This window comes from Erithacus rubecula (genome assembly GCF_903797595.1).
Source record: "Erithacus rubecula genome assembly, chromosome: 1".
NCBI lineage: Eukaryota > Metazoa > Chordata > Aves > Passeriformes > Muscicapidae > Erithacus > Erithacus rubecula.
Window position 1 is genome coordinate 65,138,474 of NC_136658.1, and position 4,929 is coordinate 65,143,402.

Genomic DNA, 4,929 nt, shown 5'->3' on the forward strand with positions numbered 1-4,929 from the left:
ATGCTGTGCAGTTAGTGATTAAATCCTAGTTTCAGTTAGAATGAAATGAAAGAAGCAAAAAAAGGAATCCAGTCCTCCTAATACAGATATGTAATTAATAATTGTATTTTGTGCCTTCTTTAAATCATTGTACCTTAAAATCATGTGTTTCATGAGCACAATAAATGAAAGTTGCTCCCAAATGACCATGGACCAGTGTGTTCTGTGGGGGTGAAAACTGTGTCTGACCCCAAAAGTTATAAGTTAAGGTTGTTCTGGTGGGGTTTTTTTCCACATAAGTACTTGGGATGGAGATGAAGAGTAGATGTAAGAAAAAATTTAGCCTAAAACTCAGGAAAAGTTAGGGAAATGTTTGAAAACTTAAGGTAAAATTAAATTCACTTCTTTAACACAAAATATATGATTTCTGAGTCTGTTTGCTTCCTTCATACTCAATAGAAAATAGTTCCTTTTATAGAGCAATTAATTTAATTCTGAGACAAGAAGCTGTAATACGTCAGATGGGCCACCTTTAAGGATTCATGGGACTGCTCTGTTGCACAGTTCTATGGCTGTAAAGAGAAACTGGAAAGTCATCTTCAGTTAGATGGTTAGATGGTAAAAGTTAGATAAGATTAATCTTACCCTTAGTACATATTGTTTTATATGCTTCACACATAATTCCAAAGCATGATACAACAAATATAATCTGAAAACGGCAGCTACAGTCTATATTTTTTCTAATACTGATTTAAATTTTAGATTATGTTTATGCTATTTTTTAAGTGAGAGCAGATCATTAAAATTATTGAAGGAGAAAACAATAAGAGTGGCAAACTGAAAAGATTTATCCCCACAGCTCTCTGGAGTGCTCCATATACTAGAAGTGTCTTAGCAAGAGAGGTATAAAATTGCTGAGTTGCAGCTCTGACCTGTGCTGGTAAGAGCCATGTACAACTCTCATGCTGCTTAATTCACTTTAGTTAGAGACTTCCTCCTCTTGGTCTAAGAATTTTAATAAGGAGACTAAGGGATGGAAATACAGAAATAATTTTAAAATAAAAGGGAGTAGTTAATAAATTCTGAATGGATAGATAAGAGAGTACTGGTGAACTTCTGACTTTGTTTTTAATGACTTGCTGCAAAATTTAAATAACAGTTTAATATATACTATTCAAATAAGATGCCTGGTGAATAACATGACAAGAGACTTTGCTTACCCTCATATTTAAATTTTATTTTATTTCTCACCCTAATTAGAACAAATTCTGTAATAATCAAGCCATCTCAAGGGGCAAAAAGTATGGTGTAATATTGATAATTTGAGAATACTACTAAAAAGGCCTTTACAAGAAGGAGGCATTATTCCATTTTAAAATGCCAGACTGATTTGCTGACCTTAAGGGGTATTACTAGTGATAACTGTGTTGCATAAAGTATGTCAAAGGATTGTTCCTATACACACTGCATGAACAGAACTCTTATTGAATACTTTCATTGGGTGAATGTAGATTAAAAATGCATGATAACACCATTCTCTAGAAAACAAAACCAAATATTTTACTGAGCTTTTTCAGACATTTGGAAATTCATTCTGTTTATGGAAAGATGGTCCCAAATTTACTATGAAAACTCCTTAGTCCACCTTAATTTTCCTTAATCAAACTCTGAAAATTGTCACTGTTTCCTGAAAAATTAGAAACTTAGATATAACAATTATTATCTGTCTTTTATAGAATATAATGCATTCCCTATTTTGGTCTTTTGTCTCTAAATATCTCTGCATTTATCATGGCCATATAGGAGCCATAGGTTTAATTGCCTCTGCCCAGTCTCACCAAGGACCTTTCTACACCCTACCCCCAGAGTCAGGACTGCAGTTCAGTTTAGCCCAAGGCTACTGGCCCAGCATCAGCAGTGACAGAGGAGTGCTGGTCTCCAGCTCTGCCACAGCCTTGCACTGTCTCATCATGGAATCCCTTGACTTGACCTTCAATCCCTGGGCTGTTCCTGGCCTGATCCCAGCCACCACTTTCACTATTTCCAGCTTGACCCAGACCTGCCTTCTCACTATGCTATACCCCTGTGATCCAGATCCTTCTTTGGCTCTGACCATCCTCCCTGAATCTACCCTACTCACCCCACTGGGTCCTGAGGGACAGCGTTTGTTGGTCTTGGGATTTTCCCCTGGACTCCTGGCTAAGTTTCTCTGACTTAGCAGTACTTCGGTCAGTATCAATCATATTAGTATAAAGGAATATTGTGTTGGCTTTCAAGAAGCATAAAGAAACAAAGGATTGCCTTACACCCTTGTAAGGACACCACCTGGAACTCCAGACTAACATATCCTCAATAGTAGCAGGGGAGCATTCACAGAAAGCATGGAAATGCCATGAAATAAAAGGCCTTGTGTAGTCCAGTTGCACTATTTTTTTACTGGCAAGTGGAAAAATAAATGAAAGTTTCCAGATGGTCAAATCCTCTTTGGAAATATTTCTGTCCCAGTGACAAAAAATAGCACATCCATTACAGTTGTTTATTGTCTAGAAGAAAATCCACAAATATCTCTAAACAAATACAAGATGCAAACAAACAATGCTAAAGTGGGCATATTGACTTTATGCAAAATTCAGAGAAAAATCAGACTGGAAATATGGACTTGTATTTTTCTAAGTGTTTTGTACATTTGTATATGAACAATAGAAAACACAAAAATTTTCACCAAGTGGATTTTCAGAAAGCCACAGACCAAACAAATACATTTTAAATTCTATATATTAAATTAGCATCTACCTCATGTGAGATCTACTGTATGCATCCTCCTTATGGCTTGACAAACCTTAATGGTAGTTTCTACTTTCTGTTATCCTGGCAAAAGCATATCTATGTCTATAATCCAGCCATTAAGTAGTCATTATGGCATATAAAAAGTAGCTTCCACCTACCAGGAATGAAATAAAATTTAAGATTGTGGCACAATACTATGTTCTAGACACATAGATTTTTGGGGGTTGTGTTATTTTTTATCTACTTTGACAAGCTCATCTAGGGATTTATAAACTTCCTGCACTTTCTTCTTTTAGAAAATACGGAGAGAATTGATTTGGGTCATAAAAGTCAGTGCATTAAGAACATTAACCAAGAAAAGAACTCTTGGAGATTTATAAATTAATGTGTGCCCTACTGACCATTAAAACCATGAACCTTGCTTTTATCTTGTTTATAAGGTTGCTGTGAGCTTGAAAAGAATAAAGTTGACATATCTGTAATCTCCAATGGTCCACTAATCTCTCACCCTGCTTCTGTATGAGCATTAACCTGTGACATGAGATGAGGCTCTCATGTCTGGCAGGTACAGAACATCTATTCTTTAAAGTGAATAAAGATTCATAATGTTTAATACAAATCCTGCAACTTTTGTATTTATATTCTTTATGTTAATGTAGGCAATCGTTTGACTCATAAGGTTGAGCTCAAATGCATTTTCTTCTGAGCTCCTAAATTCCTAAAAGATTAAAGCAAAAGAGATTTGTCCATCACAGCAAATTACATATTTAATATGATAGACAAAGAGAATTTACTAGGATATACTGATTTTTAAATGCTTTTGGCTCTGTAAATCAGGTTTTCTGGTTTTGAGACTAATGCAATATAGGATAACAGAAAAAATATTGCCATGTCTTTGTTCTTATTAGTATATAAAGCAAAATGTAATTGCCATAAACCATAAAATACAATTATAATTTTAAATCCCTAGTGATTTCTTTGATCATCCTTTGATTTTATTGCTTTTATTATTCAAGAAAGCTTGGAGTAGAATGGAAGTTCTGGATGATATACTGCCAAACCAGTGTCCTTCAAATCTCAGAGAGGGTGGAGTTGAAAACAAGGGCATGGGGGACACAGGGCTTGGGGACATGGGGCAACACAGCTGACAAAATTATACCTCCCAGACATGTGTTCAAGTATTAAAGACCTGTACTCAGTGGGGGAAACTCCTCTCCTGATCATGACCCTCACTAGAAGGTGCAGTGAACCACCTAAAGAAAAGCAGTTACTTTAGATAAACTAATGCAGCATAAAACTCAGGAGAGGGATATTGAAGGCAATGAAGGAGTAGATGTTGGTGAGCTGTAAATGAAGAGGTAAAATAGAATTGCATAGGAAAGGGTCTGATCTATTATCTTCATGACCTGTGCTAGGAAGCAAGTCTGAAAGATGCCAGTAATTGTATTTTTGTATGTGAGGTTTGACTCGTTTTATTATTAGAGGGTGAAATTAATCAGGAAGAGAAAAAAAAGTGAGTGCAGACAATGACAGCAAAATTGAGTTTTGCTCTTTTCCCTGCCAATTTTATCATTGATTTTGTTATTAAAGCTTGAAGATTTTCTTGCTTTATTTCTCTAAATTTCTTTAGAAGAGAATAAAAAAAGGGGTGGACTTAAAATACAAAGTACATTCTCTCCAGCAACATGCACTAGAACTGTATTCAGGCCAAAATGTTTTGTTTGAGTTATCTCATGCTTCACCAACCTTTAATAAGTCCAAGGCCCTGCACAGAAAACGTCTGCACCCAGACCTTGAAATCTGAATCTGTGACTTTTGTGTAGCATCTTCCTCTCCATGCAGTGAGGAAAGTTATTTTAGGAATAATGCAGCCAGCACTCTCTTTGGGTCTATCTCAGCTTGGAACATTGTCAGCAGCTTGAAAAGGGGACACTGTCCTGGTTGTGGAGCCCAAAGAAATAATACCAAAGATGGATTGTAACATAACTCTCTACATGAACAATTTCCTTTTCCATCTTAAGCATCTGGTCTGCTTAACCTGTTTGTTGGAGTACTTGGCTGAGTACTTAACATATAAATGAGAGTTCATCTAAGGTTTCTGGATGCAGACACTCCTGTCTGTGACTTCTTCGTAATTGTGAAAGCTCCACTGCCTTTCCCTAG

The 4,929-nt window shown here is 36.1% G+C and overlaps 1 long non-coding RNA gene across 1 annotated transcript; it reads right to left on the reverse strand.

The window, feature by feature from the left end:
* Window positions 1-3,939: 3,939 nt before the first annotated feature.
* LOC306806837 lies at window positions 3,940-4,706 on the reverse strand. Its single transcript, XR_013775586.1, has 2 exons — window positions 4,513-4,706; window positions 3,940-4,019 (listed from the first exon to the last, which is right to left on the reverse strand). It is a non-coding gene; the product is annotated as an uncharacterized lncRNA (long non-coding RNA).
* Window positions 4,707-4,929: the final 223 nt, after the last annotated feature.